The sequence below is a fragment of the Oncorhynchus nerka genome, linkage group LG1, assembly GCF_034236695.1.
Source record: "Oncorhynchus nerka isolate Pitt River linkage group LG1, Oner_Uvic_2.0, whole genome shotgun sequence".
NCBI classification, from domain to species: Eukaryota; Metazoa; Chordata; class Actinopteri; order Salmoniformes; family Salmonidae; genus Oncorhynchus; species Oncorhynchus nerka.
The window spans coordinates 19,502,269-19,517,513 of NC_088396.1; the positions used below are offsets into that span (position 1 = coordinate 19,502,269).

General features: G+C 39.9%; 1 protein-coding gene across 3 annotated transcripts in view; it reads left to right on the forward strand.

Annotated features, from left to right (window-relative positions):
* The first annotated feature begins 2,493 nt into the window (after positions 1-2,493).
* The window catches only part of LOC115110681 (calcitonin gene-related peptide type 1 receptor), a 57,462-nt gene continuing 44,710 nt past the window's right edge, over positions 2,494-15,245 (forward strand). The window contains exon 1 of one of the 3 annotated variants that reach the window (XM_065012713.1): positions 2,494-2,872. The gene's annotated coding sequence lies outside the window, so the exon portion shown is untranslated. The remainder of the gene's footprint in view (positions 2,873-15,245) is intronic. The other 2 variants (XM_065012698.1, XM_029636560.2) reach the window with 2 other exon arrangements.

Sequence of the window (15,245 nt, forward strand, 5' to 3'; positions counted from 1 at the left end):
CTGCTGGTTCTGGACAGGTCGGTGGTTGCCTAAGGAGGGCAGATGTAAAAAAAAGAAAGGCAGGGGAGGAGGGCTGCAGGCCAAGGGTAGAGGGAGTAAGGCCCGCCTCGGCAGCACTCTACTCGCCTCAAGGCCTGCAGTCCGTCATTTCCTCCACAGGCAGCTGGTCTGGTGCTGGGATTTGGGGTGGTCCATGGAGTCAGGTCATGCCGCGGTCAGGCCACAGTTACATTTTTGTCTTCCCCAGTTCTTCCAGGATTTCCAGCCTTGTCCGCTGGACCAGTGAGACTGCGCCAACCGTGGTCAAGACACCGTTACCTTTGCTGCCTCCTGGTCCGTCCAAAGAAAAGGATAATGAGAGAGAAGATAGAGAGAGGGACACAACTCCAGAAAATATCATCCATGCAGGGTTGTGCATAATGAAGAGAAACCAGAGTCAATTGCATCAATAATTATACATCTCCCGTTTTGCATGTTTCTTGTGATGCGTTGACTTGACAACTGTCAGAGTTTTGAACGACCCTTCACTCCCTTTTGTTCTATGCTGGCTGAAGACCTAACTAGGCAGTAACTTGCTTTTAGATAGCCATTTTTTGCTATTTCTGTTGATTTTGTTAAGTTTGTATACTGCAATGTATAATTTTCTTTAAATATTATTGCACAATACATATTCTAGTAGAAAAATATGTACATTATATTTTACATATTTCAACAAGGTGGGTACTATCACTTTGGGATTTGTGTAAGCTTTTAAGAAACACTTTTATACAGTTCATTAAAGCAATAAAAACAATTCAACCCTAACTAGTGATACCAGTTCAACAGAACAGATGAACCGGAATGACATTTACTCTCACAGGTGGCCAAAAAGTACTTAATGAAATCCACACCCCTACTAAGCCAAGCCTCCAGTCTTCTGATCTGATCCGTTGGGTCCTATCTCAATTACACAGAATCAACTAATCAACCTTGCTCTTTTTTTACAGATGCCTGCAACCCAGCAGTTGGGTCATCCAAACTACCCAATATTTTTTAGAGTGTAAGACCTCAAAATAAGGCCTCATGAAAAACATTGTAATGTGTCAAATATTAACATTTCCAGGACAACATTTCACATAGAATCTCACTTTTTGAATTCTGTCGGAGTAATAAGATGATGAATGCAACAACCATCTCTCTGTCACTAGCAAATTCAGTCATGTGTTGTAACAATAAAAGTCACTTGAAAGGTCAAGCACTCTGGGAAATATGCAAATGAAGCTTTACATTAAGCAGTGTGTTGATTTAGCAATGTTCAGTGTCCTATAAGGCAGTGGAGGCTGTTGAGGGGAGGACGGCTCATAATAATGTCTGGAACGGCGCAAATGGAATGGCATCAAACACATGGAAACCATCTGTTTGATGTATTTGATACCATTCCATCTATTTTGTTCCAGTTATTTCCACGAGCCTGTGCTCCCCAATTAAGGTGCCACCAACCTCCTATGCTATTCGGATCCACATTTTTGGTGTTAATTTAACACAGGGGAATTTGCTGTGTAGCTAATGGCTTCAAGGGTCAGGGTTAGTTGTAGCAAGCCTAAGGCGGTCTGGGTGCAGTACTGGGAATGTGAATTATGGGCCCACCAAGCCTGTTCCCCAGGACTACCATACCACTATCGCAACTGACTCACTCACTTACTCATACACACACACACACAAACATTCAGTTGTTTACTTCAGATGGTGTTGTTTAGTAGTCAGACATTATTGTTTAGTTGAAAATGGCCAGTTAGTGTAAAAGTGTAAAAGTGTAAAGAGTGTAAAAATAGTAATATTATTTCTTCCAAACAGAATTTTAAACATGACAATGTTGTTCTCATGTTCTCAATAAAGTCTTTCAATATGTTCTTATATGTCATGATTTATGCATTTTTTTTAACTTTAAAATTTCAACCCAAGCCTTATTACAACTGACCTCAGGGGTTTGCTGGTGGGGTAAATTGTAACATTTCACTCCTTGTATTTGATACAAAGTCACACCTTGTCTGTTTAATTTTGAGTTAAATTACCTATACCAATTTGTAGAAGACCAATGTATGTTGTTCATACCACATTTTTAATGTTGTAGCTCAAACAATCTCAGAGAAATTGATAAAAATGCAAAGTAGTGTTGCACCATCCCTAGTCTCCCCTATAGGCTACATATAAGCCTAAATATTTAAATAATTTTGACATCAATTTCATGTTCATTCAATTTAGTTTTATTTTGCTATTTGGCTACTGTAATTTCTGCCTAAATATGGTATGCAAAATGTTGATTTAGTGCATTATCATAGGCTAAGCATTAGAATAAACTGCCTGAATATTTGCAGCCAGATGTGATACTATTTCTCTAGGAGCTGATCCGTCGTCAGTATTGTGGAATATTTCTAATGTTAAAATAAGATTTGGGTGGAGACAGATGACCCGAGAGCAGCGCTGCCTTTCTTTCGATCCTATCAGTATCGACGCATACCTCAACGACGCACTTTTTAAGTTCCATCGCTATTGGGAAACCGGGCCCAACCCGCGAGACAACCAACCCGGTCTCCCCTACATGCCGTCGGCGTCTGTTACGCGTGAATGATGTTAAAGCTTGGTGGGTTCTCCCGAAGCGCTGTAGGCTAATTCGTGATGTAAAAGGAAGTCGGCTAACAATAGTGGGTGGCTTCCAACAACCTGACAGCAGTCCTAGTCTGACACTTTATTCATTGAGCGTTGGGATCCGTTGGGTTTGGTTCACTATCACCGCCCGGAAGGTTGCATTTGGAAAGCTGTCTCTGGAGTGTTTGGTCGGTTTATGTGACTTTCTAAATCACGTTGTCATTGGATTTTAAGCTCTTGTCATCAGGTAAGAAATATTCGAATAGCCTATGATGGCCATATTTACAGATCTATTTTAAGATTACTATTTTCCAGTTTTATCCATGCATAGGCATTTACATTTCTCAAATCAATAGCCCATGAATATCCCATTCAAGACCATAATAATCGGAAAGAGTCTGTTGTAATGAGTTACATTTCTGTCGGATTAATATTGTCCTGAAATCGGTTTTGGGATTTCAGTGCACTGTCTACATGGATAGACTACTGTATTTCTTGTAGTACTCAAAAATCAATTGCGCACCGCAGATAGGCTAGTCATTTGCAGTAATATTTTGCATAATTACATGGAGAAATGAGAACACAATCAAGAGAAGGCTTGGTCGATACCCCTGTGAGACAGTATTGAAGAAGATCAGGAATTAGGTCAATAACGAGGCTATAGCCTATTACTTGGAATAGCCTATGAATACTTAATCATTAGGTTATGTTAGTGTTAAACGGATTTGTTTCATCTATGACAACCTTTCCAATAAAGAGTTTTAAAGGAATCGAAAGGATTGGAACAGAAAACAATGCAAGCCCATTAAGCAAAATTAGTTGAAAATGTGTATTTTTGAAATATTTTCCAGACGTTGACAGACGTTGACATCACCTGCATTTCAGGTGCAGAATGAAAGGTTAGAAATGACCGAAATGTAAATGTAAAACAAACACTAGCAAAGCATGCTGGGTTTTATTTTCTAATAAACTCCACACCCAAACAAGTACAAATTTGGTCGGTGTGGACCAGATCCAAATTTGCACGAATCATAGACGTCTAAGCTATGTTTTACAAGTTTGAAAATCACAGTACAGTAGGGAACAGTTTAGTACAGTACAGCACAGTAGAACACAATAATACAGTACAATACGGTACAGGACAGAGTTTTTTTCAGGGTACAGTACATTACAGTACAGTAGGGTACAGTACAGTATAGTACAGTAGAGTTTAATTCAGAGGGGTATGTTAAAGTACCGTATAGTACAGTACAGTACAGTACAGTACAGTACAGTTGAGATTAATTTATTAGAGTAGAGTAGAGTGCAGTAAACACAGTAAAGTACGGTACAGTAGAGTACAGTATAGTTTAATTCAGTACAGTACAGTAGAATGCTGTATAGTTTAATTCAGTATAGTACAGTACAATACAGTACAGTTTAATTCAGTACAGTACAGTAGAATTCCGAATAGTTTAATTCAGTAGAGTACAGTACAGTTTAATTCAGTACAGTAGAGTGCCGTATATTTGAATTCAGTAGAGTACAGTACAATACAGTACAGTTTAATTCAGTACAGTACAGTAGAATGCCGTATAGTTTAATTCAGTAGAGTACAGTACAATAGAGTACAGTTTAATTCAGTACAGTACAGTAGAGTGCCGTATAGTTTAATTCAGTAGAGTACAGTACAATACAGTACAGTTTAATTACATTTACATTACATTTAAGTCATTTAGCAGACGCTCTTATCCAGAGCAACTTACAAATTGGTGCTTTCACCTTATGACATCCAGTGGAACAGCCACTTTACAATAGTGCATCTAAGTCTTTTAAGGGGGGGGGGGGGGGTACAGTACAGTAGAATTCCGAATAGTTTAATTCAGTAGAGTACAGTACAGTTTAATTCAGTACAGTAGAGTGCCGTATATTTTAATTCAGTAGAGTACAGTACAGTTTAGTTCAGTGAAGTACATTAGAGTAGGGTACAATACAGTACACTAATATACTTTTCTTTACTTTACTGTAAGTCCAGTGTACTCTGTGGTAGTGTACTGTACTTTTCTTTATCGTGAACTGTAATGTACTGTACTGTGCTGCCCAAACAGTACTGTGCTGTCCACCAGCGCTATCTCGGCCTATATTTAGGACAAACGTAGGCTGGTCCAGACATTGAAATCAAAGCCGGTCTAAATCTGAACCAAATATAGACGTCTATGATTGGTTCAAATTTGGTCCGATCCGGACCAGAAATCAACGTCCGAGGACATGACCAAAAAAAGACGTCCAAAAGATGTTGCCTGGTGGTAAATGCTTAGTGGGAGGTAGCCTATCATTAAGGTTGCACTGCAACATGCTTCATTACAGGTTTGTAAGGAAGACAACCTACAATATGTAATTAGTTTTAACTCAAGCTTTATTCAAGACATGTTTTTACAACCTTGTATGGGTCCTTATATGGAACCTTTTCAAACTTTATAGTGGAAGCTGCACATAAAGTGTAAGTGTTAGGCAACCAATTTGTTTGAATTTAGGCCATGATATGGTAGGTAACCTATATATCCTAAATTGTCATCATAACCATGTTATTCCTAAACAAAAAGTAATTTACTGGGCATTCCGTAAGTGTATGCATATTGCTGTTTGAGAATGAGTTGACTGGAGACTTTTTATATTTGGCCTGAACATTGAGTCAAATGAAGGAGAATTATTGTGTCACAGATAGCCATCTTGTAATATCATCCACTGTCTTCAGACACATGGAAAATTTGGTTTTCCACAGACACTGTTACATTTGAAAACAGACATGAAATGCAGACATTTATTTTTACATGGCACAGCACATACAGTTGAACTGAACTTTTACTGACAGCATTGCAGCGGTGTCATTCTTGGTGTACCCGAACACTGTTTGGCACCAGTGCTATCTCAAGTTGTTGTTGAATCAGCTGCATTGTTATGTAAGGCACAGATTGGACATGATGAAATATTGTGGGGAAGCTAGAGGGAAGACCATGATGAAGATGATGATGCTCACATCAGATCTTGGCACGATACGATGAGAAATGCAGAGATATTACTCCTTCAAGGAGAGGATAGAGTAGACATGTAAAAACCAAGTACTATAAGTCCATCAGGACACTTTAGACATTGTAAAGCCTTTCCAGATGCATTTTCCTGACACTGTATTCCTCATCTCCCCTCCCCCCCAATGTCCATAATTTGCACCCTTTAAAACTCACAAGCACTCTCACAAGTCTAATTACTTATAACACATCCACAATAACCACTAGCATGAAGAAAATAACATGACGCAAAATATTATTGCTTCTTTCAACATTTATGACATTTTTCATGATTTTTGTTGTGTTCCATTTAAAAGCGTGCTGAGGAAAATATGCTGTTTCACTGGACTGGGGATATAGGACAGCCGAAGAAGGTTCTTCAGTCTGAATATCTCATGAGATGCCAACTGACAGAAGTGTCTAATAAGTCTGCAAGGATTAATGGCCAAGTGTTCGCAGTAAATATACAGATGTAGGATCTTCATTTGAGCCAGTTTGCTACAGCAGGAAAATAATCCTGCAGCAACAGGAAATTATTTTTGGGATCATAATATAATTAATGGACATTTTTTTGTAGGGGTTGATATATTTTTTGTTAGGGCCAATCAAGCCTGACATTTTAAAGTGGAAATTACAAACTTTAGAAGCATTTTTTAACCTTGAATTTACTGCTGCGCAGGAAAATTTGTAGCAAAATAAGTGTGATTAAATGAAGATCCGTCATCTGTATGAGCTCACATAGTAAAAGGGGAGTGTTTGTTTTGAACTGTAAAGCATTGGATTTGGATTCCACACCCGAGCAGTCCTGTAGAGTGGCCATTGCATGCTGCGTCGAAGTGGGATATTACATGTCAGTGTATAATAGGTGCCTCTGTGACTTGGTAACAATGTCTTTAAATGCTCAACGATTTCCATGGCACAGATTATGCTGAGGCATCCAAAAAAGTCAACAAGGAGAACAGTGTTGAAGATTGAAAATGTGTCTGTTTCTCACTCTGGTCTAGCTACAGAATGGACTGTATTTCGGATAGGTTAAGATCAGTCGTTATTGTCTTACCTAGATATTCACATTACATGTGAATATGAACTCACTGCTCACAATGTTATGAAAAAGTATGCAAAATATCCACAACATGGGAGGAATAAAAATAAGAAAATACCATTCTTCAAAGACGAATATGATGCATTATCCCAAGAGCTACATTCGAATCTGACATTGTTCATAGTTTGGTCTGCATAATAGATGAGGTTCTGAACAAATTCTCAACATAAATGTCCCCTCAACACAAATGGCCGCTTACTTTTTCCGATATCTAAACATCATCTGAACCAACAGCTGCCACACAGTTTAAGACAGCATTCTCTCTCCCAGAAGAAGTAAACACCTTCAGGCAGATATGTTAGCCAGGGTATCTTCTCAGAAAGCAGATGCTGTGGATACATGCTGCTGATCTGCAGAGATGATGCTGCTCACTGCTAAACCATCTCCAATAAATCATCTCCCATGTTTTGAAGTCGGGACACACAAACACAAATGCATTGTGATGCTTTCATCATGCTGGAGGCCCTTGATTGTCTCTGTCTGTCTGTCTGTCTGTCTGTCTGTCTGTCTGTCTGTCTGTCTGTCTGTCTGTCTGTCTGTCTGTCTGTCTGTCTGTCTGTCTGTCTGTCTGTCTGTCTGTCTGTCTGTCTGTCTGTCTGTCTCACACATACACTCTCTCCCCCTCTCATTGGTCTCTCTCTCTATCTTTCTCTCTATCTATCTCTGTCTCTCTGTCTCTCTATTTCTCACCAGCCTGTGGTTTAGTCATTAATCTGAGAGCGGGCTAATAACCCCATCATCTCACATCCTGTCTCCATATTTTATTACCCTTCGTATGCATTCAAGTGCATCGGGCCATTATTGAATCCCCCTGTTTAAACAACAACCTTGGCACACATCATATGTTTAGTGTTCCGCTCTCCCTAGGCTTCGGCTATCACATTACACTAAACTACAATGGTGCTGATATGCATCACTCTCTCAAACCTCCCTCTAGTCCTTATATTTCATTCCGAGTCGAAACACAATGACATTAAAAAGCCCCCCCCCCAACACACATATGTTTTACAGACCATTATTTTAGTGAGTGACCGTTGATTTGAACTATGTATGTTTCACTGACAGCCCTGTCGTGTTAACTGGACTTACTGTGTGTTATTGCAACAGTCAGACCCTTTGGACAGCATCTTCTATGCTTGCGTGTGTGTGCTCGGGCAAACGTTTATCTGAGCTTCTATCTCAAGGCCATCAGACTGTTAAACAGCCACCACTAACATTGAGTGGCTGCTGCCAACACACTGACTCAACTCCAGTCACTTTAATAATGGGAATTGATGGGAAATGATGTAAAATATATCACTAGGCACTTTAAACAATGCTACCTAATATAATGTTCCCTGCATTATTCATCTCATATGTATACGTATATACTGTACTCTATATCATCTACTGCATCCTTATGTAATACATGTATCACTAGCCACTTTAACTATGCCACTTTGTTTACATACTCATCTCATATGTATATACTGCACTCAATACCATCTACTGTATCTTGCCTATGCCGCTCTGTACCATCACTCATTCATATATTTTTATGTACATATTCTTTATCCCCTTACACTTGTGTCTATAAGGTAGTAGTTTTGGAATTGTTAGCTAGATTACTTGTTGGTTATTACTGCATTGTCGGAACTAGAAGCACAAGCATTTCGCTACACTCACACTAACATCTGCTAACCATGTGTATGTGACAAATACAATTTGATTTTATTTTATTTGATTTGATTTTGAGATTGAGGGCTTTTTGAAGAATATAGGACAGTGGAAATAATCTGTGGCCATTTCCAGGGGTGTTCCATGTCGATGCGCGCTAAACAAACTGTCAGCGGCTGACACAACCTTCCTGATTTAGAGGGCGGGAGGTGGCTTCTGATGGGTCACAGAGAGAGACAAAGGGTCCCTAGGAGTTAGTACACTGGATGGGCCGGATACGCATACTATCTCACCCCTGCCCTGGGCAGTATAGCACAAGGGAAACAATTTATTGTGTCAGGCCTATTATTTCCATAAGATTCAACATATTTAGAGAGCTAGCTTGTGTGGCTGCATAGTAGATACCGTAGTCATATAGTCATCTTGTTTTTATGATCTTCAATAGCTGTCCTCCCACTTAGATGTCAATATTGTGGTTTTAACATTTGCCTGTGTGCGTCACAACATCCCTGATTTTGCAATGCTCTGTACACTACTACCCTTTGTAATCCTTTGTACATTGCCTGTACATCTCATTTCCAAGTCTGTATTTGCATACTTTAAATGTCTTGTTCTTTTCCAGTTGACATGTGAACACACTAACGCTACAGTAGCCTACAAGAGTCTATCATGTGTGAGGGGAATGGTCTCAGAGGTTAAGTCTAGGGCCTATGGTGTGCACGTGTGGGAGGATTCTTTGGCCCCCCAGGTCGAGTTCACAGGCCAGCTAGCCTCCATAGAGATCAGGACAGGATCTGTCAGAAAGTCTCAGATGCAACGAGAGACGAATACCCCTTTCACACTGCTGAGCCAAACCAAGCCAGGCTAGCACGAGCGATGCTGGGCTAAACATGGTTTGGATCTGCTCTATATCTGTCAGCTAAATCTGAAGCAATACATCACTTATAAGCGCTCTGAGACCTTTGTTTTTGGTGTACACTGTCCCTGTCCTAACAAACGTCATAAATAGGGTGGGCTACTAAAAGTGCCCCCACCAGTTCAGTCCAGTAAGGTTGCCCTAATTCGTTTTCACAGCCACTCTCACCACCTCTAATAACTATGGTTAAGATTTGGGTAGCATGACCCTAGATCTGTAGGTCCTAGGATCAACAAGGACAGCGTCTAGCCTGAGCCCCCATACCCTTGGAATCCCTTTTTATTGGCGTAGAATGGGGATGCTAGTCTGCAGATGGGGTTTTTGTATGCTGGTCTCAGGCAGTGGGGTGGATGGAGTGACGTGGTTACACTTTGATGGACATGATGAACTTCTGAGACTACAGAGGGACAAGGGATGGTCCTCTTCCAGTGGGTTGAGAGGTCCACTCACCACGGGTCTTTTCTTTCACTGACCATTATTTATAATAGAATAACTTTATATTTCCCATAGGGAACTAATGTAATTGATGTCTTATGTGATGTCTTGTGGAAGTAAACAGACCACAGATATAGAGATTAGATCATAAAGGTAAACAAACAACTTTTCCACAGTGGCTTTTGGCCTAAAAAAAATATCTAGGGAATGAATGACAGTTTAATGACTAGACACAACACTACATGCGTGTGCATGTTTGCCCAATGCACTTGACTGCATTTGATCATCAACTGACCTTACAATGTGGTCTGGCCAAGTGGAAAGTATGATGGAATAAGAACTAGGTTTCTTACATGCTACTGCTTCAGGTTCTTTAACTTATTAAACAAGTAGGCTCATGCTTGCTAGGTTAGGCTATTTAAACTAACCTATTGTGTAATTCAAGTCTACATTGAAATCATACCCCTAATATAGAGTTGAACTTTTATTAACACTACAAGTGCTGTGTATGGTGCTACTCGTCCTTGCTGTATTTATACCTGTGTATTTTTACACATATCTTTACAGCTGCCCAACATAGCAAACCTTTGAAACCGGATTCTTTCCTATGTGTGTGTGTGTGTGTGTGTGTGTTTTTCTCCCTTTTGAGCTTCCCCTTGTTTTTCATATTCGCCTGGTAAACAAATGAGATGATTACACATTGCCTTGTTCAAGGATGACATGACATTGTAGGCAGCTCACAGCCGCAGTGAGAAGATAAGTGGTTTTCAGGCAGAAATGTCTGTATTGTTTTTTTCTTAATTAAGAAAGTAACTACTGTTGTTGCATGAGTAATTTAAAACGGTCTACTCCAAGGCAATACGTGTTTAAGTTGATATTAAAACTTCAGTTTAGTCTACCAAGACACAAGGGAAACGTGTCAACTTTTCATCTATGATTTAAATACAAGACGTCAGTCTCTGTCAGAGTACGTTGTTTTAAATCTCAGAATATCAGTGCAAAGTTGAGGTACAACTGGACGTTCAAGTATGAATAGAAGTAGATGCATTAGGATATATAGTTGCCATAGTGATGTTAATTATAGCAAAATCAAACTCTGACCTGTATACCTGTATTGTTTTATTATCCTGGGCCCGGTTTCCCAAAAGTATCTTAGGGCTAAGTACGTTGTAAGAACCTTCGTAGGAGTGTCGCTAAATCTCAGAGCTGTTTATCCTAAACCATCGTTATTAACGTTGCACTTGAAAACGCTCGTAATCTAACGCCTGACTTTTTTTTTGTCCTGCCACCTCACTTTATACATTAAAGATCTCCGCTAAACATAGAATCACACGGTTTATCCGTCTCTCTGTGATCGCCGATAACTTCAGAATAACGTTGACGACAAATACAAAGTTGCCAATGTTACAAACAAGTGACGTATAAAATGTTGCTTCAAATGAAAACCAGAGATGCCTGCAATAAAATATAAACAGTAGGCTGTAGCCCTATTTCAATCATATTGAAATACATTTAATGTTCAATCAATTGAGTTCTATTTTGCTATTTCTGATTTGTCTCAATATACACTGTCGACAATTTTATTGAGTTACAGTTCATATATAAGGAAATCCACCATTTGCCTCATGCAGCGTGATACATCTCCTTCACATAGAGTTGATCAGGCTGTTGATTGTGGCCTGTAGAATGCTGTCCCTCTCCTCTTCAATGGCTGTACAAATTTGCTGGATATTGGTGGGAATTGGAACACGCTGTCGATCTAGATCATCCCAAATATGCTCAATGGGTGACATGTCTGGAATGCAGGACATGGAAGAACTGGGACATTTTCAGCTTCCAGGAATTGTGTTCAGATCTTTGCACCATGGGGCTGTGCATTATCATGCTGATACATGAGATGATGACGGCAGATGAATGGCACGACAATGGGCCTCAGTATCTCGTCACGGTATCTCTGAGCATTCTAACGGCCATCGATAAGATGCAATTGTGTTCATTGTCCGTAGCTTATGCCTGCCCATACCATAACCACACCGACATCATGGGGAACTCTGTTCACAACGTTGACATCAGCAAACCGCTCGCCCACACAATGCCATACTGTCTGCCATCGGCCCGGTACTGTTGAAACCGGGATTCATGCGTGAAGAGCACACTTCTTCAGCGTGCCAGTGGCTATCGAAGGTGAGCATTCGCCTACTGAATTCGGTTACGACACCGACCTGCAGTCACGTCAAGACCCTGGTGAGGATGGCAAGCACACAGTTGAGCTTTCCTGAGATGGTTTCTGACAGATTGTGCAGAAGTTCTTCGCTTGTGCAAACCCACAGTTTCATCAGCTGTCCAGGTGCCAGTTTTTAGAAGATCCTGCAGGTGAGGAAGCAGGATGTGGAGGCGGCTTATGGTAGAGAAATTAACATTAAATTACCTGACAACAGCTCTGGTGGACATTCATGCAGTCAGCATGCCAATTGCATACTCCCTCAAAACTTGAAACATCTACGGCATTGTGTTTTGTGACAAAACTGCACATTTTAGAGTGGCCTTTTATTGACCCCCCAGCACAAGGTGCACCTGTGTAATGACCATGCTGTTTAATCAGCTTCTTGATATGCCACAACTGTCAGGTGGATGGATTATCTTGGCAAATTTGAAATGCTCACTAACAGGGATGTAAACAAATGTGATCACAACAGAGAAATAAGCTTTTGGTGAACATGGAAAAGTTCTGGGATCTTTTATTTTAGCTCATGAAACATGGACCAACACTTTACATTTATATTTTTGTTGAATTTCATGATATGTCAGCTTGGTGTTTTGGGAAACGCATGTTATATCTACAGCCGTTGTAGGAAAGATGCATCAATAAAACACTTGTAAGCCTAAGTTCCATCACTATTGTGAAACCGGGCCCTGACTGTGTTGTGCCTCATTTTACTTTAGGCACAGTCCTGATATTTCTGCAAGGTACATTACATAGTACTGTATACGTTTGCACTTTAATCTCGTCAAAATTTCAACATCTCTGTAGTTTTTACCTTCGAAGATCCCTTGCAAGTTTATACAAAAAATAAAAAATTAACTTGTTTCTCTTGACACGGAATTTGCATATTTTCCAAGGCCATTAGTATGATGTGTTTTTGAAATGCTGCCTTACTAACAGCATGCTTTACCATTGTGTGTCCAATTGTTATTTAGCAGCAGGGATACCTCCTTGAGACTTCCTCATTGCCAGCAAATGTTGGGAATGCCTTCACTGGCCTTGTCTTAGTTAGCCTCTAGTGAGTAATACAATGGTGGGAAGAATCTTGACTGTGCATGCCAAGCTTTGGTAGGGTTGGCAAACCATCTGCAGGTGGTGTGGGAAGAGACAGAGGCTTTGCATCTGGGTTTGTCATTTGGGTGAAGAGGAAAGTTGACATAAGATCCTCTACTCCCCCTTGCAGTGCCAATATGAAGCATATTTTCTTCCCCCAACACAAGTGTCTGCTTCCCGCTCATCTCCAGAATTATACTGCATGTCTCTGTGGGCCAATTTAGCCAGTTTATGCGATGCATGTCCTTCCTATATTATGGTGGGTAAACATAACACTCATGCCTAAGACGTTTGGTTCCTCGCATGTCCATTTGTGAAATGGCTCCTCCCTAGCATCTGTGTGTGTTTGTTATTGTTTTCCTTGACATCTGGTAGTGCCCAAGGCGAACTGTGAGTCAACATGATGTGGTCTGTCCATTCTCATGTCCTGCTTACATGGCTGCCGCCTGAAATGTGAGGCCAGGCACTTCCATGGTCATATGGGAGAGATTACCGATAGGGTCTGCTAACACAGAGTTGCTGCACAACCAGAATGATGTTCCAAGAATGTTCCTAGAGTGTTCTGAGAACATTTTCTTGTTTGCTCCTTTGCTTCTGGGTTGGTTATGAAATAATGTTCAGAGACAATGTTCCCTGAATGTAATTAATTAGTCAGGTATTTTGAAGAAATTAACCCTCATACTACCAACATATTTTACACAGTACATGAATTAGCAACTGGGGTCATTGGAAAAAGCAACAATCATAGCAAAATATCAACTTATTTCATATCAAAACATCATTAGACATGCAAATAATGTTATCTGACTTTTCTTTGTTGTCAAAACAGACTGTTATTTGAGCAAAATTACAGTTAATTTGCATATTTTGTCAAATGTAATTCTAAATTGTTCCCTTAAATAATGTGGAGGTTTTTTCCAAGTGGAATCCAAATACAATCAACATACTAAAAAGCGGATTCACCATCATTTGATGTCAGTATCATTTTTAGAATTTTGAAGTAAATATACATTTTGTCATATTTATGTGGAAAAAACAACTGCCAGGGGTGCTACATCCAACATTTTAAATATACTGTACTTCATTTTATTGACAAAAAGCAATTAATCCAATGATCCTGAGAGACATTTACCAAAAATATGGTTTAGTTTTATTTGCTTACCCCACAGCCAGCTTTAGCATTGCTGCTAGTGAAACAATGGGATTGGTAGGGCATATGGCAGGATGCTTAAATGTTGCATATGGAATATTGGAGATAATACAGGAATTATGGTATTTATAAAACATTTCCTGTAGAACAACTATTTTTCTGAGAATACAATACATCACTATGTGTACATTTAGGGGGTCGCTTGTTTCTGTATGACAATTCTACGAAGTATTCATGCCATTGATAGACTTGTATGAGTTGTTTTGACTGCAACTAAGCATATATGTAAGGTAATTGAGATTTTGTACATGGTCATACCTAGTTATAACCAGTTAGAAACATAGGCGAGTACATAAGGTGCTCTATCTCTGCAGGTGATCTAGGAAAAAAATCTAGGAAATAACAGAAAACATAGCATCACTTAATTCATGCGCCCGGCATTATAGCTTCTTTAGTCAGACCATTCTAGCTCTAGTGAAGAAGGAGGAATACTTTTTGATGACATGATGAATGAATCAAACAGACCTGGCCGCGCTTCGGGCTGCAGCACACAGATACAGAACCGGCATGGACACGACATCATGACACACAGCATAAAATAATGCACTGTTTACACAATTTATGGTAGCCAACACCCTTATCATATTATCACCAACAGCAACAAGAAAAGTGTCACATCAAAGGTGACAGGCTCATGGTGATGAAAGGACAGCGACCGTAATACCTGTGCACTCCATGGAGCTGAAGGGGAGCCCGTTTTGGTCAAACACAGACACGGCTGATAGACATACGACAGCAGTCACAAACAGCATCAAATAATGTTAAAGAATAAGCAGCCCATTTTCTCCAGTAGGCCCCATGAAATCATACCAATACAAAAGCAAAACCATTTCATGTCCATGACATGAACAAACCAAATCTTACTTTCCATTGCAAATATATTTTATTACATACTTTTCAGCAACAACATCCACCTTGAAGTTGATAACAGCTGCTGCAGC